General features: G+C 49.6%; 1 protein-coding gene and 1 pseudogene across 1 annotated transcript in view; both read right to left on the bottom strand.

Annotated features, from left to right (window-relative positions):
• The window catches only part of LOC136543036 (uncharacterized), an 84,773-nt gene that overhangs the window by 12,536 nt on the left and 45,567 nt on the right, over positions 1-26,670 (bottom strand). The gene's annotated exons all lie outside the window — the stretch shown is intronic.
• On the bottom strand, positions 22,158-25,874 carry LOC136542866 (uncharacterized; annotated as a pseudogene).

Raw genomic sequence — 26,670 nt, 5'->3', positions numbered from 1 at the left:
AAAACAAGATAAATAAAATTTGTAAAACAAATATAAAAACAGAGTCACATTGTTAGCTAAGTCAGGTTTGCAAACACCGACAAACACAAGAAAACACACATCACAAAGATGCTGCAGCAACTCAGTAAGTTGTCCCATTTTTCATTTAGTATATTGTATGCAACAGAAACAATTGTAAGAAGAACAAACACAATTTGCAACCTTGCATAATCTTGCCAGCCAAGTATCATCAGCATCCAATCGATTTCTGGGATATATATATCTAACCTTGCACTGTAGATGATGTGTGCACAATATTCAATCAAGGGAAACAACTTGATGGAGAACACTGCTTGATGATTAAAATGTTGCTGTACTAAATACAGGTACAAGACAGAACATGCCATCTTATTGTTTCTACAAACGAAGTTGCATATATCAGGACTTAAAAAATATGCAAGTATTTTCTAATGATATTTACTAATAACAAATTACATTACTGAAATGCAGGGATGGTCTTCTCATTGAGATGCTCATCGAAGAACATAAGGCCACACATAACCTGATGTTTCATACATTAACTCATTTGAATCTTTCTCAGTGATTGTTGCCTACAACTAAAAAAGATGTCAAATCTCAAATGAAGCTGAGTTTTAAAGCATTATTGATGAGCTTTCAAAACATGCTACATATAAAGAGTTACAAGTAAAGTGAGGACCTGTCCTGGATGGTCAGCCTGGGTTTTCAGGTATGTGGCCACATTAACACGACACGCCCAGTGCCATCATCTGCCAGCATGTTGCACATTTTACTGACGTTTGCCTCCATTCAGAGAGAATGAAACTACATACATAGCAACAACCCACAACGAAGTTACATACTGCCACGATTGCCGAAGATACCTACAATTATTAAGGTATAAGAACAAATTTGTATCTGCATATCGGAATGACCACGATGAAGGCGGATGGTAGCGAATTGGAAAGAGCAGTACTCTTCCTCTCTATCAATCTTCCACTTCTCTTCCAGAAGAGAATAGATAAGCAGACGAACGGCTTCAGCACGATTGAGTGGTGTCATGGTGATGAGGGCGCCGCGTGGATGGCAGGAGACGCACAGAGATGACGGTGGCTTCTGATTTCGCCTCACGCGTTCGCCGTGGCTACCGTGCAAAGCGCAAAAACGGGTCGAAGACGGTGGAGGCGATCCCTGCGGGAAGTGAGGCTGTGGGGCTGGGCCGGCGCGACGGCTCAGGGCGGTGGGTCTCCGGTCTCCCCACGCGGTGGCGGGTCCGTGGCAAGCAGGCGGCGTCCCATGCGTCTTCGCACGGCGGCGGCGCGCCTCACCAGCCTTGCCTCTGCTGGTCGTGAGCACCGTGCAGCCGCCCCTCGTGCCGTCCCGGCTGAGCCCGCCGTCGCCCTTCTGCATCTCGCAGTGCGCCTCCGCCGGCCGACTGTCGGCCGGAGCCGCCCCGCGTGGGATTGGGAATCTAAGAAGTCGCGGTCACGGGGAGGCGGAGGAGTCGCGGTGCTGGCGGTGGAGCCCGCTTGCGCTTCCGCCTGTCGGTGCCACGCCGCACGATGGCGCCATGCCATGCGCAATGGTGGAGCACGCGCGCTGACCACCGGACACCGGAGACGGATCGTCGACGCACGATGGTGGCCCAGTGCCTTGCCCCTCGTGGTCGTCGTGCCCTCTGCAATGTGCCGTCTCCCTCGCGGTCACCGCTTCTTGTGCCGTTGGCCTAGGATTCAAATGATCATGGACGGGGGCAACCGAAATCAACGCGAGCCTGACCTGCAGGCGCATGCACGTGGGAGGTCCGCGGGAGGGAGATGGAGGGCAGACACACTAAACATGAGCCGTCGGATTTGGATGAGTAATGAGATAGAATGGCTAAGAGATAATCTGGTGCATCTGTTTTGATGGTGTTATATTTTCTGGGTGCATTCATGGGTGTGGATGTACCATAGGTCATGACAGACATTTGTTGTGTGGCTGTAGATTTATTTTAACCGGTGTATTATAGGGTGGGGTAGATTAATTTGTCCTTAATACATTTATTTTCACTATTAAGGCAAAATAAATGGTTACCAAATTTGCAAAACATCCTGCCAAATTTTGCACCCATTTTAGCACACAAATAACCCTGGCCCCACCGCCAGGCGCGGCGATATTAGGCAAGTATAGCTGGCCACACCGCTATCAGCGCAAAACGCTTCTCCGTTTAAGCGAGCCCGTTCCGTTCTCTTCATTCACCTTCATGCCGTCAACCTCCTCCTGGCTGTTCGCAGGGGTGGATCTGCGGCCCAGGCCCCTAGGGCCCAGGCCCTAGTCGTTGGCCCAATACAATATATACCCCATGTAAATTTTTAGCCCAACACCACAACTGGCCTCTCTCACCTGTCTCTCTGTCTCCCTATCCTTGCTACGCGGCACCCCGCACGCCCCGTGCCCCCGCCGTAGTCGCGCACGGGAGGAGAGGAGGCCAGGAGCGTTGTCGCCGAAGCTGAATCACATGGGCATGTTGCAAGATTCCTGCTCCTCCTCCTCTCTCTCTCTCTCCCTCCCTCTCTCTCTCTCTCTCTCTCTCTCTCTCTCTCTCTCACAGACACACACTGATGCTGTCCGGTCTCTCTTGTCCTGTACATGGCACGTGGCCCATTCCCGACAAGCTGGACAGCCGAAGTAGTGCTACCCTAAAGCTGGTTTAACAGAGATAGACGAGGATCAAAGCAAACCACATGTACCGGCATGAGAGATGAGACAACAAAAGAGATAGAACCACCTAGAGTGTTAATGGCAGACTACAACAAATACTTCAAAGGAAAAGCACTAAGGCAAAAAAGCCCTCAAGTGTTCCACAAAATATTCCAAAAACACTAGAGCGTCAATAGAAGATTACAACAAATTAGCCTTGAATGGAAAGCGCCAAGGCAAAAAAAACCTTGAAAGACCACCTATGAATTCCTTGAGATGCAGTAATCAAATAAACTGTGATTTAAAGGGGATTTAACAGGGATGGATGAGATGCAGGCACGAGAGACCTCAGGGATTGGCTCAGCGCTGGAGAGTACCTTGGCAATCTGGATGGAGATGGTTGAGTCGCCGCTGCACTGCACAGTACGCTTGCGCCGGCTGCATGTAACTCGATTGGGTCCAGCGAGGTGATTTTGTAGCTGGTCCTATGCGAGACATAATACCCAGACGTAATTTTGGGGATCTTGTTTCAGCTCTTCTTTTCAACGGAAAGGATTCGGGGACGGGCATAGCGTCGGGTGGCCGGTGATTTTGGCGGCGTACACGGTAGCTGCGGCAATCAGGGGATAGGGGAACGCGGGATGTAGCATCGGAGGCGACGATTTTTGCGGCGAAGGCGGTGCTGCGGCAATGGGAGGGTGGGATCCGGCTGGATTGGGAGCCGATGAAAGAGCCCAGTTGAGGATAAACAATAATCGGCTAATCTGAGTCTGAGCGGATCTAAAAGCCGAGCTGGAAAGACCGGTGGGTGCGGGCGTCGGTGGGTTTGGTGGTGCGCTGTTGGGTCCGGACATAGAATTGGGTATTCTATGGTCAGCCATAGAAAAGTACATCTATATATATATATATATATATATATATATATATATATATATATATATATATATATATATATATATAGTTAACCCGTCTTTGAAAATCTTGTAGTATTTCTTATTTTTGATGATTTGATCGATAGTTTAAGAATGTTTCTCTAATATTTTCAGTCTAAGAGGAATTCACTGATAGCCAACAACTAGCAACCCCAAGTCGGACGACAGTGGTACTTTAACTGGCCGGAGTAATGTTGCTTGGCTGAATCTGATGGATAGAAGTGTTGGTAGTGCTTTGTTCTTTACCTAAAGATTAATTAATGGCCCAAACCTTAAAACCAGCATTCATTTCCCAAACCCTGCTACACACTTCCCTTCCGTAACGGGCAATACAAATGTGCCATGCTCAAAGTACAAGAGAAACATTCTTTGAACATAACCATTCCTGCACTGACCAAAATGCACGCATGGAAATAGTCTTCGAATATAATTAGTTTATTTCCCTTGGCACTAGTAATTTCTGACAAAAAGTGCATGTAAATAAGCTACTGCACCCTCCACTTCAAATTATGTCATTTGACTTTTCTAGGTACATTGATTTAGCCATGTATCTAGACAATATATATCTTGGTGCATAGCAAGATCAATGTATCTGGAAAAGCCAAAACGACTTATAATTTGGAAGAGAGGGAGTAGGTTTAGAGATATGAGAGAGTACTGATCATTCCTTACATAGACATCTATGGAACATGAAGGCCATCAGAAAATACCAGCAGTGAAACAACGAACCACAAAATAATTCCCAACAGTCCCACCACAAAACCTACTTATGCATTCTATGATGACCACTACACACTTCATTCTTCCACAAGGAATTTGAGTTCTTCTTTATCTTCTTCTTTTTCTAGCACTTTGATACACATGAACTTGCCCCCTCCACCGTAAAGGTTGCACCCAGTGCTGCAAAATGAAAATTAAATAAGCTAATTGCATAATTGAGGAATTATTATGTGCCCTCAATGTAATTTTATTACCCATCAACCACTGCGAGCAATAAGGTGATGCTAATGACTGAACAAACTGTAATTTGATTAAACGCAATTGTTCATAAAAGATGGATTCAAACATCAGAGGAACAACTCAGTTTGTTTATCATCTATATTAGCATCCATAGTTCTATGTATTTATGTGATAGTGATATATTAGAGTTAAGAATTACACAAAATCTTTAAGAGAAGAGATCATACTTAAGCGTGTACATAAATCATCAAGAGAGGGCAGACTGTAACAGATATCTGGTGTTAAGGAATCCACATTATTAAATATAAAATTCACGGATATCTGGTGTGTAGAGTAATGGTTCTTTTTTCGTGTGTGTGTTCTGTCAGGGAAATTATATTAAATAATCAAAATGGTAGCACAAAGCAACAACTAAACCACAACTAATCTTCCTTCCTTACCTACATTCTTGGTATGCTGATCTGAACATCATGGGGTCACTTTCCCCTTCCTGCAGCCATCTCAAAGATATATACCCTCTCATGAACTAGGGACATGATGGTGTCAATCCATGTCTCGCGTACCCAATCCCCATCCCTTTCATACAGAAACCACTGTTCACCTAAACAGTCATTTAGCCCATCTACACACTGTGTAACTGCTACATAGTGGTACACCAGTTCCATAAAATTATGACATTGTCCTTATTGATCATCTATCATCTATCACAACATAAATTTTTGTCAATTGTAAAGGCTGCACAGTTCCAATTGCAGGGTCCCATAGCAAAAATATTTAGGCAGGAGTAACACAGAGTTCTACCGAAAACCCATTCCATAACCTTGTGATAGGGCCAATGAGCAATATATACAGGTGTCCCCCCCCCCCCCCCCCCCCACCTTTGACATTATAAAAAAAAAACTCTGTTCTTGAGCCAACACAACATGTTCATATCTTTAATGTTGCTAATTAAAATTAACATTTCAAGTTCTAAAATTGGTAATTTGTTAGCTATTGCCAAACCATAAATTATTCATCTCTCTAAAACTTTAGTTAGCAACAAAAAGATTATGAGAATTCATAACAATTGTCAACTCAGGAAGAAGTAAGTGAAGTTGTATCTATACCTGGAGTGCAGAAGCTCATGAAGGGAACAAAATAGGCACCACAGTTGTCCTCACATAACTTCGTGACCCGGTTAGATTCTGTATCAACAGTGAATACCCCTCGATGTGCCCTGATGATAATAGCACCAAGGCCATGCACAATATCAACAACATAGAAGCCACTGGGAAGAGGATTAGCATGGAACACTGTCTCGAGATCTATGACTCTAGTTGGTGTCCATTGAGAAAATCCATCCCGAGCTGCCTCCCTTGACCATAGGTGAAGCCTTAGCTTATCCACTATGGCAACTCCCAATCCACCAGCTGATTCTGTAGTCATGAGGCGAATCTGACGCCAGCCATTGGGGTTGGGGCCACAATTAGGTGGTAGGTCGACCAAGCCGATTTCCTGTGCACTCAAATCGTACTTGAGGATTCTAATGTTGTCGAGAAGCCTGAAGTATACTGCATTCCCAGCCACCACGCTACCTCTAATAATCCAAAGATGGCCATCCTGGGCTCTAGAGAACAGAAATACTAAATTACACCCATGTGTTTTGCGAGGAGCCAGCACACGATATCCGGCGGCTCTGCTCGCTCGCTCGCTCAACACCACGCGAGATCAGACGGCTCACTCACTCAACCACCACCCGACAGCGGTACTCCGATGGCGCTTGCCTCCTGCAGTACCCGCGCCGGCGAGTTCAGGCGCCCGGCTCCTCCCGCCCCTCCGGCGGCTGTGGTAGATCCTCCCCGACACGAGGTAGGCCCCCTCCTCCTCCTCTTGGATCTGTGCCTATAGGAGACGAAGACGACGGCGGCGGTGGTTAGGGTTCCGGCGAGCCTCTCCTCCATGTCCTTGTCCTTCCATAGAAAAAATGTTTCTTATGATCTGTGATTTGTGATTTGTGCCAAGGAGTAACCGGGGGAGAGGAAGAACCGGGGGAGAGGCGGGCCACGCGCCGGCGGCTGGGTGAGCAGCGGTGGCGAAGCTGGGTGCGACCGGAGGTAGAAGAAGGGGTGGAGGCCGTTGGATCTTCATCGTACGGTCAAAAAAATCATCTGCTGGAACAGGGTGAAACACCCGAAAGCCAGGTAGACAGACTCTTAGAGAATGTGTGGCTCCAAGCACCAGCCTGCGACGAGTAGACGAGTAGACGAGTAGACGTAGGCATGTACCTCCTGTAGTTTCAAGGAGCCAATGAAGACAACGAGGAAAGGCCCACGATGGCAGTCGAGGTGGTTGCAGCCAGCGGCGGCAGCGTTGGGGCCACTGGAGGCGCAGAGCACCACCGCGTGCCAGCTGAAGTTGCACCCACCAGGCTGATGCCATGGCATTGGCATCCTTGGCAGCTCCAGCAGGTCTCCCATGATGGGTTCCCAGACAGCGAGGCGGAAGGTCGAGGGGTCGTCGATGAAGCCCTTGCTGGCCAGGCCCAGGAGTAAGCGGTCGTGACGGGCGTCGACCACATACGGCGAGGCCGGCTATGCGCGGGCAGAAGGAGGAGGTAGGCGTGAACGAAAGCCGATTCTCTTCTGTCGGGCCGCCGTAGACTTGGCTGAAGAATCCCAAAATTGGTGGCCTCCGGTGGTGATGCTCGTAGAACTGGCGGCGGAAGCCACGATCCGCGAGGATGTGGTGCCAGCGTTTGCAGACCAGGGCGGAATGGACTACGCTCACACTAATACAGATTAGGACATCATTGTCGGGCTCATCACTGCCGGATTTTAAGAAACCGACAGTGATAACCCATCACTGCCGGTTTTTGGCTAAAACTGGCAGTGACAGGACCAACCGACACTAATATTCGGGTCTTCACTATCGGTTCATATCACTGTCGGTTTTAGCCAAGAACCGACAGTGATATTTGGTCATCACTTCCGGTTTTTGCCAAGAACCGACACTGATACTATCACGACTACATAGAGGCGGCCATTTTATAGTGCTGATTTTGTAAATGGCCTGGTGGCCTCCAAGGAAAAGGCTTGCCTTTGTTAACAATTTTCATAAGTAGGTATTGTAAGGTGTTCCTCTCTGTTAATTGACTTTTAAGATCTTCGCCTCTGAAAATGACTATTAAAGAGGCATCTGTTCTGAGTGTCCGCCTCTAAAGATCAATTAACAGAGACAAACCATGTATTTGGCACAAATTAATAGGTTCCATTTATAACGTTTTTGCTAGAGATGGCAGATGTGTGTGACTTAGACGTGTTTTTGTCATAAGCACCAACTCAAAGTCGTTAAAGCTTACTTCGGTGGCAAATTTATGACGATATTTATGACATGGTTACTGTCATAATTGTTGAATATTTTTTGGAAAAAGTAATTGCATTGTCCATGCGCAAGCATCCATATTTTTTCTCATTTGGATTATGTGTACTAAAAAAGAGCCTTAAATTTCAATTATGTACTTGTCTTTTTTGTTGTACACACCAATCATTTTGGTCATGCAATTATTTATAGATGTGAAACATGTCTTTTCCTACATATGTGCAGATTTTAAAACCTTTTTCCCAATCTCTTTCTTTGCACGTGTACATACGCGTGCGTGTGTGTGCGCGCGTGTGGTGTGAATGTAGGGTGTGTCATGTGTAGGTTCTAGGTTGTGTACATCCAAAGTTGTACCTTCTAAAAAAAGTATATTCTAAATAATTTAATGTGTTTCAAGATCATATAAATTTGGGAACAGAAAAAACCTCAAATATTTTTGTACACGCGACACAGCCCCACCCGTCAGCATGAAGCAGCGCCAAATTAAAGTGCAAATTCGTAGTTCTTCCGCTTCCGTGTGCGGGGCACACTTTTATCGAATGATGATGAGGATTCGCGATCTGGCGTCTGAATGGCCATGCACATGCAGCCCCAGAAAACGACCAGATTCTTCCGAAGATCTGTATCCGCAGCCTCCAGTTCGGCCGTCCGGCCGCAGGGCTCCAGATCCGACTCCCACCAAGCAGCAAGAAAGCGCCATGGCAGCGGCGCTGACGGAGGATCTCATCGAAGAGGTGCTCCTCCGCTTCCCGCCCAATGACCCGGCTAGCCTCGTCCGCGCCGCCCTCGTCAGCAAGCTGTGGTGCCGCCTCATCTGCAGGCGCGGCTTCCGCCACCGGTTCCGCGTGTTCCACAGCACGCCACCGTTGCTGGGTCTCGTCTGCCAGCGTGACCGCACAGCGTTCGAGCGCTTATTCATCCCCGTGTTGTCATTTCGGCCGCGCGATCACGCTGACCGCCACAACTTGAAAGCCGTGCACTCATGCCACGGCCGCGTCCTCATCCATTGTGCGTATTGGTTATCCAGAAAGATCGCACACGATCTCTTCGTGGTAGGATCCCATCACGGACAAGCTGCGGAAACTGCCCAGATGGCCACTGTATTCACACTCGTTGCTTAATGAGTGCAACACGTCGTGCTCTGCGCCACGGTGGCGGGCGACGGCTGCAGCCATCTCGACTGCCACCATGGCCCCTTCATGGTCGTCTTCGTGGGGATCGACGAAGATGATGCGCGAGCGTTCATTTGCGTCTACTCATCCGAAGCCAATAGGTGGAGCGAGCCCATCTACGATGACCAACACTACTACTACGATTTTGAGAAGGGGAACAGTGTCCTCATCGGCACTGCCGTCTACTTCAAGTGTCTCACCATGAGCATACACGAACCTGCAATCCTCAAGTATGATTTGCTGACGCAGGAAATATCTCCGATTCACGTACCAAGAGTTGGGGTCCTAGAACAAATAATCTACCCCGAGCACATCGTGCTAATGCCTATGGAGGATAGCAGGCTAGGATTTGCCGGCATGCAGAATTGTTCCACACTGTCCCTGTGGTCAAGGATCACTAGTACAAAAATGATTTTAGGTGACAGTGCCCAAATATTAACGGAGGTGGGCGCAAAATTCAACCGCCTCCTAAAATACTGGGCTATTAACGGAGGCGGTTAATTTTATTTACCGAGGCGTGCGACGACGAGCGGCCCGATCCGGCGGCGGGAGGACGGATCCGGCGACGGGCGGCCCCATCCCGGCAGGCACCGGCGAGCAGCTAACGGCAGCGGCGACGGCGACGGCCCATGGATGGGCTCGGCGGGCTTGTCCAGGTTTTTCTTTTTTTTGTTTTTCGTGTTAGATTTACGGAGGCAGGCAAAACAACCACCTGCCATGCCCGCCTCCAAAAACCAAAAACGCCCACCTCCATTATTCTTTCTGTAGTAGTGGATGGAGCATGGTCCTGATGATGAAGATGTAAGATGGGCAGAGCAGAGTCATAGAGCTTGATACCCTACTCCACAAAGATCTGAAATGGACCCATGTGGTTGCCTTTGCAGATACTGGAGGTGTCAAAGTCATTTTCTTCATATGATCATGTGGTAGGCTTTTCTCTCTCAATCTCAAGTCAGGGAGCAGCAAAGTGGTACAAGCTTTGGCATAGGTGGCATAGTTCCCTACGTGAGCTTCTGCACTCCAGGTACATATTATTCGATCAGCTTCTAGTTTTCCCATTTGCGCAATTATTTCTGTTTAAGCATGAAAATAGATAAATGGTCGATTACTGCATATGGGCTCAAGAACAATGGGTTGAATAATATGTGCTAATCAAAGTGTGACTTCTGAATCTCATGTAAAATTAAAAGTTGGATTACTCCTCCTATAACCATGTATGTATTTTTCAGTTACTATGGACAACCATTCATGAATTAGCTACTTATCTATATATATCGTAGGGGAAGCATATGCTCATCTTTAGAATGTGTATATATAGTAGGAGAGAAACCTACAAGGTTATACATCCCGGTCCAAATACTAGAGTCGTGCGAATCTTTAATGACATATATCACACCCCTTTCATCTCTAATATAATAATGTCACTTAATAACATCATAATAAATAAGAAATGTTCCTAGATCTGGACTATTTGAGTCCATCTTAGTGTTGTTGTGGATATGTGACCAATAACTGGATGATAATAAGTTAGCATTGCTTGGTAATCCATTGGTGGCAGTTTGATGGCTGACCAGTCACCAGTGTGGACTGAATGTTCGTTGTTGCCATTGATTCCTCATTTTGTATTTGTGTTTTTTTCTGCAGCACTGGGAGCAGTCTCTATAGATGAGGGACCAGGAGCAGGTGGGATAAGTGCATGAGAAGCCCAAATTACCAATGCACAAGGTCTTCTAAACCAAGAAGGAGATTATTTGGTCAGACATGTCGCTTGTTGGATAATATAATTCCCTGTGTGTTTTGCAGCTGCTCTTGTTCCACAGACCTATATGCTTTGTCGATCATGGTACCAAGAATGATTATTAGTCTCTTTATCTGTGAATTTAGGTTTTTTCTTGGCCTCGTCTGGAAGATGCAAACTGAATCAGGACTATCCTCTCTTTGTGCTTGGGAACATGAGTTTTCCTCTTGTATAAAAGTATGACATGCAATTTTAAACTCTGTTTGGTTGTGGAAATTCTTTCCCACTTTTACATGAAACCAGGCAAGGAAATTAATTCCGATACATACATGCTAAATCCAAATAGTATTATTAGGATGTAGACACAAAATAGTACGTGAAGAGTATTTTGTATGAAATGGGAGCACGATTCACCCACAAAACTGAGCCCGAGCTTGAGTCTTTGGCTGGCAGCGTAGATCAAAGTATATTAGTGCAAAAACAGAGGCTGCTCTACTAGTGGTAATCAGCAAAAGAAATGCTGATCCTCGGTTTAATTTCACCATCAAAGTTCAGAATACAGAGACTGCTAGCATGCAATTGAAGAACTTTTGGAAGTCATGTTCACTAGATTGAGGTTATTGCAACACCAGCAGACCTGCTGGCCATGGCGCTTGGCCTCCCTCGCGCTGCCCTGCGCCCGCGGGTGGTGGCTCCCTGGTGCTGGGCGTGGGGGAGAGGAGTCGGCGAGGTGGATGCTGTGGTGCTTGACTGAAGAATGGACGGAAAAAAAAAAGAGAGAACTTGTGGATCGAACCGTGGCTGCGGAAAAAAGAGAGAACTTGAGGATCGAACCGTACGTGGCTGCGGAACGTGGGTGTGGGGGGCTGGGCACGAGCATGGGAGATGGGAGGTATGAGGAGTACCATACACACGATCCCTGTACGTTAGATTTGAGCGAGTAAAGAGAGAAAGAAGACTAAGAAGCACTCTGGATGTTTGTTTTTACGGTGTTCTTTTTCTGGGTACAATTTTTGGGGTGAGTGGATTGGGCTACCTAGCTCAGTGGGGGGCATTTTATGGGCAGACTTAGCCATGAAATAGATGGTGCATTAGTAGGGTAGATTAGGAAGCTGCATAGTCAGCAATCCATCCGTGTTATTATGTAAGAATTTAAAACGCTCAGTCCTTTTAGAAAATGGAGATTATATGATTTTTATGAGGCATGAGGGTTTATAAAAAATGACTCACATGTCACTCGTCAAAAGCATTGTAATCCAAGTGATCGGTGAAAAAAGCGGCACGTATTGAGCTGAACTAGGACATAAAATAGAAAATGGAAGGAATTATTTATACGCGTGCCTTAATGATATGCAATTTGTGAATCGTTGGACAGGGTTGATCAATCCGAGAGGGCTTAGAAGGAATTAGGGATCTATGGGTAGTGGGCCGTCTTGGTGATGGTGGCGAGCGCAGGGGAGGAAGCTAAGACCGAGGTGCAGCCATATGCCAGGAAGAAAAGGATGGAGATTGGGCATCAAGGTAGTGGCGAAAGCGTCATGGTGATAGCTTGACGAAGCCGGGTTAGCGAGGGAGCGATTGTTAGCTAATCTACTGTTACCTTGTGTGAACACAGCAAGGGAAGACGACGCCGAAAGGCCTCCTGCTGTGATACTGTAGCCGCTGCAGGTGCAGGCGCCGCACGGCTCACCTGCAGCACTGTAGCCATGCAGTGGCCGGCGCAGAGTCAGCTCTGTATGTTATCTAGTTACTGTTACAGCAAGTGGGCTGTACTAGAACTAGATCGATAGAGTTATATACACTACTACAGGAATCAATTTGCGCAGCGTGGCCAAAATGGGCTCCGTGGCGGGCACCTCTTTTGCCCGCCATGGTTAACCGGTGGCCGGCCAGCGAGGCCGGCCACCGAGGCGCCCGCTGCGAGAAAATGGTTTACCGCGGCGGGCCACCTTACTTGCCCACCGCAAGAAATCATTATTTACCGCGGCGGGCGGTATGAATCGCCCGCCGCGGTTAATACGATTTACCGTGGCGGGCTCTTTAAACTGACCGCCACGGTAAAGAGTTGATTTACCGAGGCGGGCGCTTTATCCTGCCCGCCGCGGTAAAGCCTATACAAATACACAGCACCACCCCTTCATCTTCTCCACGGGTCTTCCTCTCTCAAACTCATGGGGGAGGCTTTGCCCTAAAATTTGAGGAAACTTTTGATTTGAGTTGAAGGGCTTGGATTTGAGGGAGGAGGACATCATAAGAGGTTCATAAAGGCTCTCCCTCTCTCCTTCCATCCTATCTCTCTATTTCCATCACCTAGAGTTCTCTCTAGATCTAGATCTAGATCTAGATCAATTTTAATGGAAAAAATGATGTCATGTATTTCTTTAACTTTAGATTCATCATAGATGCATGCTTCATCTTTCACATCTTCATTTCCTCTCTTTTTCATGATTTTGGACGTAAAAATCATCAATGTCTCCTAATTCTTCTTTATTTAATGTTGATTGTGACGGATAATGTTCGTAGGTATGATGGATAGGTCGGAATGGATGTACCGGATCGATAGAGTGAATGATCCGCGGTACCTCTTCGAATTAAGGAAGTTTATTGCTGCTGGTAAAGCTCACCGTGAGAGACTGAAGCGGATGACAACCATATGTCCATGTTCTCGTTGCAAGAACCTGAAAGCCCACCGAGACAGCGAGGTGCAAACTCATTTGATCATGTATGGTTTCGTCAAGGGCTACACAGTCTGGACATTCCATGGCGAAAGAGTTGGTGCGAGTGGCGGTGCATCTAGAGTGAGCTCTTCGACGCCGACGACGACAGCACCACCGGTGAATAAAGATCCTTTAGGAGCACCCGGCTCCTCATCATCTTCAGCAGCAGCTGCGCCAGCCGACAGTGACAACAGTTGTCGTGATTACATCATGGTGGATGATCTAATGCAAGACATGGCCGACAAAGCCGGCGACGGTGGGGATGGTCAGGATACCGTGAGCCAACCCGAGGATGTGCAGCTTGTTGAAGATCTAGTCAAACACTTCGATGAAGACGACGTTGTGTTGGGTTGCCAAAAGTGGTTGGAGAATTTCAGAGAGTTGAAGCAGGCGGTAGTTGATCCTCTCCATAAGGACGGCGGCGATTGTCCGAAGGAGTGCACGGCGCTCTGTTTTAACCTCCATATGTTGATGTTGAAGGCTCGTCATGGTTGGTCTGACACTAGCTTAAATGAGTTGTTAAGCTACCTTACCACCACGTACCCAACGGCTAACAAGGTGCCCGCCAATACTTATCGGGCCAAGAAGTTGATCCGGCCAGTGGCGATGAAGCTTAGAAAGTTTGATGCATGCCCTAACCACTGCATCTTGTAATGTTTCATTTGATGGTGATGCATCAACCGTGCAAAGCATATGCAACTGGGGAAAAAAGCATAATAGATACCAAAAAGGACAGTACAATACCCAATCAGGAAGGTAAAGTCAGAATAGTTTGTCTTTGGTTATACAGAGGCAACACCTTATCTACTCCATAGGAATAATATAGCCAGAGGCAAATTAGTGCAGCAGTATTAACCGTGGCAGGCATGTAACAGCGCCCACCGCGGTTAATAGATTAATCGCGGCGGGCAGTGTAAGGTGCCCGCTGCAGTAAACATTTACCACGGCGGGCGGCTTATATTGCCCGCCGTGGTTAATCAGTGGCTATATATGTGACCCCTGCCCCCGTCCTCCTCCCCCGTGCCCATGCCCTGCCCCCGTCCTCCTCTCCCCAGAACCCTTGCTCCGGCCGCCGAGCTCCTCCGCGCTGGGCCCCGTCCCTGAAACCCTAGCACCGGCCACCGAGCTCCTCCGCGGCCACCGCACGCGCCCCTCGCCCCCGTCCTCCTCCCCTGTGCCCGTACCCCGCCCCTGTCCTCCTCTCCCCGGAACCCTTGCTCCAGCGCCCGCCGAGCTCCTCCACGCTGGGCCCCGTCCCCGAAACCCTAGCGCCGGCCACCGAGCTCCTCCACGGTCACCGTCCACACGCCGGGCCCCGTCCTCCTCCCCGGTCACCATCCCCGTCCTCCTCCCCGGTCACCATCCACACGCCGGGCCCCGTTCCCCGGTCACCGTCCACACGCCGGGCCCCATCCTCGGAGCACAGACGGGCTCTAGCCGCTACCTCCTCACTTGGAACCTGCTGCGCCTAGGCCGAGGTAAGAACTACATAGTACCTTGGTTCTGTAATTACAGTGCTATTGAAATTTTATTCATTTGGGCCCCTCTGTCTCCAAAGCTCAAATTTTATTCTTGTAGTAACTGCTATATTTTCACATCTGAAATGTAATTAGAGATTCACATTTGGGCTATCCTAGCTTTCTCTAGGTTCCACTACATTGTTCTGTCTACTGTGAAAATGCAAAACTGTCTTTCCTTCAGGTATGATGAGGAGTCTTCTAATTCTGCTGTTAACTTAGTGTTTAAGGCAGTTTTCAGTTAGGGTCTGTTTCATAGAGCTCTTAGAGCTGTTTCCAGGCTTAATTATAAATTATATGCTCATTATGCCAAGCAACTTTGAATATGTAGTCACATAATTCGTGGATAGGAATTTTCAATATCGCGCATATTTAGCTGTGAAACCTGGCTGTCTTTTTAACAATCCCCTTTACAGGCTTATCTCCAACAGGGTTGTCTCCAACAGCATCGAATCTCAACAGCATTGTCTACAAGAATAAAATTTGTAATTACATGCTGCCTATGATGCCAAAGAAATTTGTGACAAAATTCTGAGCATATGCCACTGCCTATGATGCACCTTGCCTTTAAACTGATCACATGCTAAATTTGTGAGAATTTTGAGATGAATTGGTCACTTTGCTGCAATTTCTAGTAGTATACTACTACTACCTACTACTTTCTCTACTTAATCTATTCCTATACTGTCTGCTACTACTGTCCTCCTATACTACTCCTATACTACTGCTATACTACTGTAGTATACTACTACTAGTATACTACTTTCTAGTAGTATACTACTACTACTGCCTACTACTTTCTAGTAGTATACTACTACTAGTATACTACTACTACTGCCTACTATTACTCCCTCCTCCTCTACTCCCTCCTCCTCTACTGCCTACTCCTCTACTCCCTCCTCCTCTACTGCCTACTCCTCTACTCCCTCCTCCTCTACTGCCTACTCCTCTACTATGCTCTTGCTGACTAAATTGAGCAGTTCCTCTACTACTCTTACTCTTACTGACTAAATTTGATTGAGCTATGATGGGGGTTTATTGCTGCCTATGTTGCCAAACAAACTTTTGAGCTGTACAGCTCTTACTCTACTCCTCTTACTCTACTCTACTCTACTCTCACCTCCTCTAGTCTTCTACTCTATCTTGATGGCCGAAGGACTTAGCCCTTTGGGGCCGAATTTTGAAACTATCTTGATGGCTTTTGTTTGGTATTTGCAATGATGATTCTTTTCACACTTCTAAGCTAAGGCAGTGGCATATGCAATGATGTGAACCCTTTTATGCTGAGGCAGCGGCGATGATGATCGAGTGCCCCCGCTAAACTAGGATGGCTTGTATACCAGATAGAAGCAACCAGTTTAAAAGCGATGTGATGACAATGGGGCAAATCTGAGCCAACTACTACTACTTTACTACTCTAGTACTACTCTACTTTACTACTCTAGTACTACTCTACTTTACTACTCTATAACTGTGTCTATACAACTAAAATATGTATTCATTGTAGCTTTCCAATGGCGGAGGAACCGATAAGCGAATGGCGCGACCCTACCCCTAGTGCATCATCATCAACTACTCTCGAGAGCCAAGTGTCCGTGACCCCGAGGCCAACAAAGAAACATCGTATAGAGGACGAAGATGATCTGACCTACCAACCGAGGGACGACGAAGTTGAAAGTGCGCGGTCTCCAAACCCTGAACAGATGCCGATCTTGACAAGTGCAGGGAGTGGGTCATGCACGTGGCAGGAAGAGCCTTTACAAACTTCAAGTCCATGCTGACTAGGTACTACCTGAAGCTAGGCAAGTCACCCTGTGTCAAATACACTATGGTGAAGGAACATCACTGGGAAGAGTTCTGCAAACAAAGAACAACAGAAGAAGCAAAGGCAAAGAGCGCCAAGTTCAGTGCACTCACAAAGAAGAACCTACACCCCCACCGCTTTGGCATGACTGGGTTTGCTGGTAAGAGGCCCTAGTGGCAGGAGGAAGAAAGGGCTAGAGCTGCCATCGGGCTTCCCGATCTGTACGACGGTGTAGACTTGAGGGCTAAGGACTTCATCTATGCCCGCAAGCCGAAGAAGCTCAAGGAGGGCGTGAGCAAGTTCAATGAGCCCAAGTTCGAGGAGGTGGAGAGGGCTGTCATCGAGGCCACTAATTCCAAGGATAGCTTCGAGGTTTGCAGGAGCCAGGACTTGCTGACCCTGGCGCTGGGAACCCCCAAGCACCATGGCCGTGTCCGTGGCATGTCATCGAAGATGAGCTGGAACTCAGTGGAGTCATGGCAATCTGACACTGCCACATACCGGTCAAGGTAGAGGTACAAGGAGGGCATCTTTCAGAAGGGCTATGATCAAGGTGTGGCCGAAATGATCAGCCGGTCCATAAAAGAAGCCTTCACGAGCAATGACCCAGATATGGTGTCGATGAGGTCACAAATGCTTCGCCAGGCTGGCATGCCCGTGCCTCAAGTTCCATAAGGGCAGACACAAGGGCAGCCACTGCCGATGATCGAGGATCGCCCAACGCACCCCGTCGACGACATCCGGGAACCCATGCGCGTCCACCTCACGATCCCATTCGACAGGGCAAAAAAGTTGACCGTGGGTGAGGGTTACATGCACCCCAAAGAAGATATCAAAGATTTCAACCAAGACCAGATCCCTGCCAACTATGCTGCCATGATACTTATATGGTATGCGACCGAATATGAAGAATTTGAAATGGAATATCCAACTGCAGAAGGGGTAACAATCCTTGGAGCTGCCTTGGGTTCCGAAGTCCTGTGGAACAAGGATGACATAGAGATCATTCTCTCGACGTCGACTTCTACGCTGACGGCGACACCAGCATCACAACCATCCATTGCCGGATCTTGTCCCCCCGATGATCCGGATCATGGTGACGGCAATGATGAAGGCAACGGCGGGGATGACAAGGGAAGGAACTCACCCCGAGGCACAAGCCCTCACCCTCGTTCTCCTCCTCCAACAACAAGTCCACCTCCACCTTCCGGCAGTCCGTCTAAGGGCACGAGCAAAGGGCTAGGAGGCACAAGCCCTCACCCTCGTTCTCCTCCTCCAACAACAAGTCCACCTCCACCTCCCGGCAGTCCGTCTAAGGGCACGAGCAAAGGACCGGGAGGCACGGAGGAACCGGGGGCAAAGACACCGCCTGCTGCCATTGCGAGCACAAGCCACTGTCCTCCACCGTCGGCGAAGACTAAAGGCGACCAAGGGCAGCTCACATACTCACTTGAGTTCGAAAGGTATGGTAGCGGCGAGCATAATTTGCTAATAACTTTTCTTTGCCATAATATGGTACTAACATTTCTATCCCAGGCCGACCTTTCCATCTATTTCCTGAATCGGATGACTGCCCCGGCCATTATGAGCATGGGAAGTTCATGATAACCAAGGCCCAACTCATCGACGAGGAAAGGTGGGAGACAACGAGGTTTCATCTCTGGTACATGGAAGCGGCAAAAGCTGGCTTGCATGGTTTTCTAGTCAAGGTTGTGGCGGAGTACTTCCACTTGCCCGGCAACGATGTAGAACTCCCCGTGGACTTCCACGACATGTACAGACTACTGCGAGAACAAGACCTTGACATCGCCCAAGTCACCTTGTAAGTGATGAATTGCGAGTTTCACATATCACCTGCCTTTGAATCGGTCAAGACTACTTATATATGCCACGATGGCTTGTCCTTGCAGGTTGATGGCCTATATATCCAAGGAACTAAAACTTGATGTTATCTATCTATCTCCAATGCGTATTGCTTAAAGAATCATCATTGGTTACCACCTAGATGACAATCATCCAACCATGAAAGACATGACCAAGCGACAGAGAGAGGCGCACAAGAAGAAACTGATGGACAATGAGAAGTTGAACATTTCAAGATACATACTAGGAGCAATGAAGAAGATTAGGGGAAATGGGTGTATCCTAGCTGCCGACCACTTTGAGTAAGTCGAAGACATGCGTGTAGATATAAGTGGGTAGCTAGCTAGTATTATTATTTCTCATCGTAACCTGTATTTTGTTTCAATGGCGTAGCCAAGGCCTCGAGGGTCACTGGGTTGCATTTATCATCTACCCTCAGGATGGCAGGGCCTGCGTATTTGATTCGTTGACAGTGCCAAACTTAAAAGGGTACAAGGCCTTTGAAGATTGCCTCAGAGTGTAAGTGACTGAACTGTCTTCTCATATGCGTTCTAATGCCCTGCCTAATACTAGTACATTTCGTATAGCGCTTATAAGGAGTACGTGAAGGATCCTTAATGCTATGATCGAAGAACAGAGAAATTTAAGGCTAAGCATAAGAACCGCATCAAAATTAGACGCGACTTTCCGGTAAGTATTTGAAAGGTTTAATTGTGCTTTCCGTTCATATGCGTTCTAATGCCTGTGTTGTAATGCTTGTGTATCGATCATGCAGTGTGCCAAACAACCGGTAGGATCACGAACCTGTGGCTTCTACACCTGTGAGTTCCTGAGGGTGTGCAAGCAGTACAGCAGCAGTTGGAGGGTGCTCAAGACGGACATATGTAAGTTTGTCTTAGACAAATGCGTGCTTGAAGGGGGCACATTCTTCAATGAGAATAGCCCGCTAGCGATTTTACCGGAGTATGAGAGGCTGAGGAAATAGCCCATGATGATGTGTCCGCAGGATTACACCTTAGTGCATGTATAACGACTTTAATATATAAATGTAATGAATTAATGATGACAAGAACGACTAAGTGAATGTATATATATGTATATTATCTCATGTGTAATGCATGCATACTTTTTAAGTTTAATCTGTGAAATCTGGATGTGATTTGAATTTGAATTTATATGCCTGCTGTATTTTATTTGAATTTATATGCCTGCTGTATTTTTTTAATTCAGGAAATAATTTACCGAGGTGGGCAAATAATAAAGCCCGCCACGGCTAATCAACATAACCGCGGCGGGCCACAAAAGGTGTCCGTCATGGTAAAATAATTTACCACGACGGGCGGTGTAACGTGCCCGCCGTGGTAAAAGTATATTTACCGTAGCGGGCGCGTTACACCGCCCGCCACGGTAAATCGGTTAACCGCGGCAGGCAAAGCCGCCCGCCGCAGTTAAGCCACGATTTACCGTGGCCTCTAGGCCGCGGCGGACGGCTTTGCCCGCCGCGGGAAACCGAAAACGCCTGCCTCCAGTAAAGTTTGTGTAGTAGTGATAAATAGACTACCACAACAACTCAGTAAAGAGATTTCAGATTTGCCATCACACAGACAGGGCTTCGGCTAACGCTAGTGTCTTGTATTGTGCATGCTTGCTCTGTTCTCTCTTCTTCTTCTAGCTCTGGTCGTAGTGCGTGGCACGAACAATGCCTACTCGTGGTCGGCATAGCTAGTGGGTGCTCGGCAACACTAGTGGGTGCTCGGCAAGATCGGCTGCCGCCAGCTCGCCGTTGAGGAAGGCCGATTTAACGTCCAAATGATGGACGCGCCAGTCTTTTGCTGCTGCCAAGGCTAGTAGCAAACGAACAGACTCCATGCGCGCTACTGGTGCAAAGACCTCCTCGAAGTCGATGCCCTCGCGCTGAACAAAGCCTCGGGCGATGAGGCATGCCTTGTGCTTGACAATGGCGCTGAGCTCATCCGTTTTGACCTTGTACACCCACTTCAGGCTGATCGGACGACATCCTGGAGGTGGATCGACGAGCTGCGGTGAAGCGGCTACTACGCTACGTCAAGGGGACGGTGAATCATGGGATCATCTTCCCAAAGACCAGCGGGAGTAGGCTGCAACTCATGGTGTTCAGCGATGCAGACATGGCGAGGGACATCGACGGACGACGGAGCACCTCTGGTGTGCTCGTCTTCCTCGGGTCAGCCCCAATTTTGTGGCTGTCGCTGAAACAGAAGGTGATGACGCTATCTACGTGCGAGGCAGAGTACGTAGCGGCAGCCACAGCGGCGTGCCAAGTTGTGTGGCTATGCCGGCTGCTGGGCGAGCTGACCGGTGTGGAAGCTCACCCACCAGCACTGATGGTGGACAACCAGCCCACCATCGTCCTCGCAAAGAATCTGGTTCTGCATGACCGGAGCCACTTCCTCAGGGACTGTGTTGATGGAGGGCAGATCGTCATTGAGTTCATCGAAACTGGTTGGCAACTCACGGACGTCCTCACCAAGCCGCTCGAACGACTTTGACTCATGGAGTTGAAGGAGATGATCGGCATGGAGGGGGTACAAGGGTTAGCAGTAGGATTAGGGGAAGATTGTTAGCTAATCTACTGTTACCTTGTGTGAACACAACAAGGAAAGGCGGCGCCGAAAGGCCCCCTGCTGCGATACTGTAGCCGCTGCAGGTGCAGGCGCCGCACGGCTCACCTGCAGCACTGTAGCCATGCAGTGGCCGGCGCAGAGTCAGCCCTGTATGTTATCTAGTTACTGTTACAGCATGTGGGCTTGACTAGAACTAGATAGATAGAGTTGTATAAATAGACTACCATGGCAACTCAGTAAAGAGAGTTCAGATTTGCCATCACACAGACAGGGCTTCGGCCAACGCTGGTGTCTTGTATTGTGCGTGCTTGCTCTGTTCTCCCTTCTTCTTCTAGCTCTGGTCATAGTGTGTGGCATGGACAACGCCTACTCATGGTCGGCACGGCTAGTGGGTGCTCGGCAACACTAGTGGGTGCTCGACAAGATCGGCTGAGTGGTTCACTCGCCTGAGCCGGTGATCCTGTGGGCCAACAACGATCTGTGTGTGCCGCAGGAGGGCACGCGAGACAATTGTGATAGGGAGCTCAGCCCTAGTTAAAACTTAAAAATGATGACATGAACGAGCTATGTCAGATTGATTTTAGCGTCAAGCCATGGTGGAGGGGTGAGCGACATAGGAGCCACGATCAAGCTGGTGCATATATATCCATCTACACCTAAAAAATATGCAAGGTTTTCATCAACGTGCCCCACCTCTCGCCCTGCTCGCCAATTCCTAACGTGCATCTGAATCCAAATCCAAAGTTCGAACGAATCGAAATTGGAAAAAGGAAGCCCTCCGAAGGCGGCGACGCACCTACAACCCCTCGCGGAGTTCACACAAGCCTCAGAGCCCTCCTCGATAACGTAACCCTGGCCTCTGATGTGCTGCGGGTACCCAGCAACTCGGCGATTTGGCCCATGTTGTCGATCGGCGCCGTCAGTGTGCCACCCACGCCGAACGCCATCGATGTGAACAATAGCATCATGTCCACCCTCACTATAGATGGCCAATGGGCCAGCCTAGCCCGGCATGGCACGGGCCCGTGAAAGCACGGCCCGATAGGGGTCGGGCCGGCACGGCACGCCGGGCCTCCCGGGCCGTGCCGAGCTAGGCTTCATGCCTGGCCGACGGCCCAGGCACAGCCTGCTGGGCTGTTTTTCGTGCCGGGCCGACCCGGTAAGCATGGCCTATCAGGGAGGCCGGGCCAGCCCAAGGCCCGCTTCAGCAGGCGATGACGGCGATGAGGTCGATGGGGCCGTCGGCCACGTCGGCAGCATCAAAGAGAGGAAAGGGAAGAACACCGCCACAGCATCAGAGGGTAAGGCTCCCATAAAATAGCTTGCCGGAATCGCACATCTGTCGTCGTCGGCATCAGAGAGAGGAAAGGGAAGAACACCGCCGCCGCAGCCATAGAGGAGCTCGACACGGATCCGTAGGAGCACCACCGCAGCTTGCCAGAATCCCACTGAAGGGACCATGACGCCTAATAGGGGGGGTGAATTAGGCAACTTAAAATTCTAACTCTAAACTATGACCTATTTTTCTAACCTTAGCAAAACCTATGCGAAAGATAAACTATATAAATGTGCAACTACGGTTTTACTAGTGTGTTGCTATCTCTACTGCAAAAGGAGTAATTCAATCAATGTAAATGCGGAAGCTAAAGAGCAAGGTAGAGATATGCAAACTCCCGTCAATAATTCTGGTATTTTTACCGAGGTATCGAGAAGCACGCAAGCTTCCTCCTAGTCCTCGTTGGAGCCCCTCGCAAGGAATCCCTCGCAAGGGCCAAGCTCCCGATCGGGTAACTCCGTGGATAGCCTGGGGCCTTCCCCACGCTCAAGTGGGTCTCCGACGTGCCTCTTGGCAAGCCTCTCCCGGATGCTCCCTGTCGTCTTCACTATCAAGCTTCCGGCCGAAACGCCGTGGGCCTTGTTCCCTCTGGTACACGGTAGCGGCCACACCACAAACGTGGTTGGTGTGATCTCGCAAGACTTCAAGCCCCTCCGATGTACAACAATGGTGCGCGCAAGCACCGAGTGGTAAGAGGTATGTAAACCTCACTAAACACTAGGCCCAAACCTAGAGCAAGCGCATGAGCGATGGTCTAATCAACCTAAGCACTTCGCAAAGCACCTACGCTAATCACCTAATGAATCACTAAGCTCTATGCAAGTGGAGATCACTAAAATGGTGTATTAACACCATTGGTATGTTTTTTCAGCTCCACACTTACCAAATGGTCGGTTGGGGGTCTATTTATAAGCCCCATGGAGAAAGTAGCCGTTGGGGATGAAATCCCGCTTTTCTGCTACTGACTGGACGCTGAAGTCGTCCTGACCGGACGCGTCCGGTCGTCCCGGCCATTGAACCGCGAACCACTGATCGGACGCTGCCAGCGTCCGGTCACCTGCCGCCGGACGCGTCCGGTCGTAGTTTCGCCGTTCTGGAACCTCTCTGTACTCGATCGGACGCTGCTTCCCTACGTTCGGCCGTTTTGCCACCAGCGTCCGGTCGCTGCTGTTGACGCCAGTTTGCCGAGCCTATTCACCGGTGCGTCCGGTCCAGCGTCCGGTCGCTTCTGCGAGCTCGTTTCTTCGCGATCTTACGTACGACATGGTTCCTATCTTCGTGCTTGGACTTTGCTTGATATCTTGAATCTTCTTTTGTGCTTCTAAGGTCTTGCTTAAGGTGTTGATCATCGGATCATCACGTCGCCTTCGTCCAAGTCACGTCTTGCACCCTATTGGACTACAAAACAAACACTTACAAATTCATTAGTCTAATTTGGTTGTGTTGGTCATCAAACACCAAAATCCAAAGTAAATGTGCCTAGGGTCCATTTTTCTTACACCCACATCCGTCATTGCCGCTCATCGGATCCGTTGCACCGGTGCCGGATCCACCGCTCCCGAGCCCATATCCACGCGCCGCGCGCCACTGTTCACTGGATCTGCCGGAGAAGGGAGGGAGGGAGGACGCAGGGAGCGGATCTGCCACGGAGGAGCAGATCCGCGCTGCCCCTGCTCGGAGACGTCCGTGCCGGAGGAGAGCCGCCCTGCGCCGGGGAAGAGGGGAGAGGGAAGCGCGAGCTGCGAGGTGAGGATTTAGGGTTTGGGGACGGGGGCTCGAGGCCAGCCATCGCGCGGGGGTGCTTGGGGGAGGTGGGCGGCTGGCGGCGTGCTCGAGGCCGGCGCGTGCACCGCTGGCATGGGGAGGCGAGGAGGAGGCGGCCGCGTTGGGAGGCGAGGATAGGGTTCAGGCGTGGGGAGGGGAGGGGGTTGCGCGGGCCGGCTGGGGCTCTTAGCAGGCCGGCTGGCTGGGCCGCCAGCGGGCCGCCGACTCTGTAGCAGGTTGGGCCGTGCCAGGCCACGTGCCTGGGGTAAGGCCCAGGCATGGCCTGCTCCTCCGGGCTGGGCCAGCCTGGGCCCGCTAGCCTCCATACCGGGCCGTGCTTTAGTTGGGCCAAAAAAACGGGCCTTGGGCCGGGCCGACGGGCTCAGGCTGCATGGCCAACTATAACCCTCACTGGCGCCTGCAGGATCGTGTAGTCCTCGCCGCGTGGTGGCGGCCGCAGCGAAAGTAGTAACCTTTCCACCGTTGTCGCTGGTGCTGGTGGTGGCTGTTTAGTGGCTGCAGCCAGAGCCGGCGTGGCTGTAGCTTGCGCTTGGGCTTCCGTTGCGTTGGCGATGCTGGACTTGAACAGCGTGGCCTCTTAGTGGTTCGCGCAGGACAATTCCGATTGGAAGCAGGAGCATCAAGAACATGACTGCGGCGCTGGCGGCGTACTCAGCCCATGCGAACTAGAATTGCTTCTGCAGGACGATGGCGACCAGGAGGTAGGCGGCGAGCGCGAGCGATACGTAGAGGAAGGCATAGAAGGTGCGGTACTCCCGGCGTACTGCGATGGGAGAGCGCGGCACGCGTACGTATATGATCCGGATGGTGGCGCGGAAGGCAACAGAGATGACATCCAGCAGCCAGCCGACGAGGAGGATGAGCGGACTGGTGTCACCGCCGCCTCCGTGGCCATAGAAGGTGAGATAGAGCTGGATGAAGATGGCGCCTCTGAGGCCGACGAAGCCCTTGAGGAGACCGAGGATGACGCCGCGGCTCACGGGGAAGTTCTTGATGCAAGTGACGAGCGCGCGCGCACCGATGTTGGCACAAGGCCTGGGAGTTGGCGTCTTGGCACCGACGACAATGTAGAGGCAGGCGAGCAACAAAACGGAGAGGTAGAGTAGTATGAGGTAGCCGCCGAGGTTCATGGCGAAGCCGAGGGTCAGGACAAGTCATGGTGGGGCGAGCTCGGTGACGAGGACCGCGTGGATGCCGACGTTGGCTCCCACGTCCTTGAAGAAGCCGACGGTGTTAAGCTGCTCATGCGTGTTAGCATGTACCCCAGCGTTGACTTGATAGCCTTGCAGTAGATGGCGAAGATGAAGGAGGCGCCGGCACCCGACATGATGAGGAAGGAGCCATACGCCATGAACTACCGCCCCCGCAGCACCTGCGCCGCGAACGCCGTCGCAGTAGTGGCGATGGCCATGGCTAGCTAACTTCTTTGGTTGCGGACTGTCGTCTGTCGCAGTCGTCGCAGTAGTGCGTGCTTCGTTCTTTGGATGATAGACATGACAGTAATTTATATTGCCAAAAAAGCAGCAATTAGTTCAAAAGTTTGTCTAGGTGGGAAATACATGCAGCAGTTAGCGCGTGGTTCCTTTAAAGTTTTTAATAAACTTTTTACCGGGGCTTGCATGCGTCACAGTGCATGGATAGGTGAGTTGGAAACTTGAAGAAAGATAAGATTGAACTTTACACCAAGAAAAGTAGGCACATGTTACTGTCTTGTTTGCTTGTTTACAATATTCACTACTGGAATCGCGCGATTTGCCTAGTGCCAACACTAGGCAAACAGTTTGCCTAGTGTCACACTAGGCAAACAAGGGTCGGCAGAGGCGGACTAGGCAAAGAGCACTTTGCCGAGTGTCAAACCTCGGACACTCGGCAAAGTGTTTGCCTAGTGTCAAGGACACCACTCGGCAAAAGTATTCCACTGACGGTGGAAATCGTAACGGACGTTTTGCCTAGTGTCGGAGGTCTGACACTCGGCAAAGTATACAAGGTTTGCCTAGTGCCAGGAGTCCGACACTAGGCAAATATATCAAGCTTTGCCTAGTGTCAGGCCGCCTACACTAGACAAATATGCCAAGCTTTGCCTAGTGTCAGGCCTCCGGCACTAGGCAAACTGTCTACTTTGCCTAGTGTCAGTTTTCTGACACTAGGCAAAGCCTGGTCCTAGGTGTGCCACGTGTGGCCCCTTTGCCTAGTGTCAGACCCCTGAC

Source organism: Miscanthus floridulus, chromosome 3 (assembly GCF_019320115.1).
Source record: "Miscanthus floridulus cultivar M001 chromosome 3, ASM1932011v1, whole genome shotgun sequence".
NCBI lineage: Eukaryota > Viridiplantae > Streptophyta > Magnoliopsida > Poales > Poaceae > Miscanthus > Miscanthus floridulus.
Note: the sequence above shows the minus strand (reverse complement) of the source record. Positions and strands in the feature narration are given on the sequence as shown.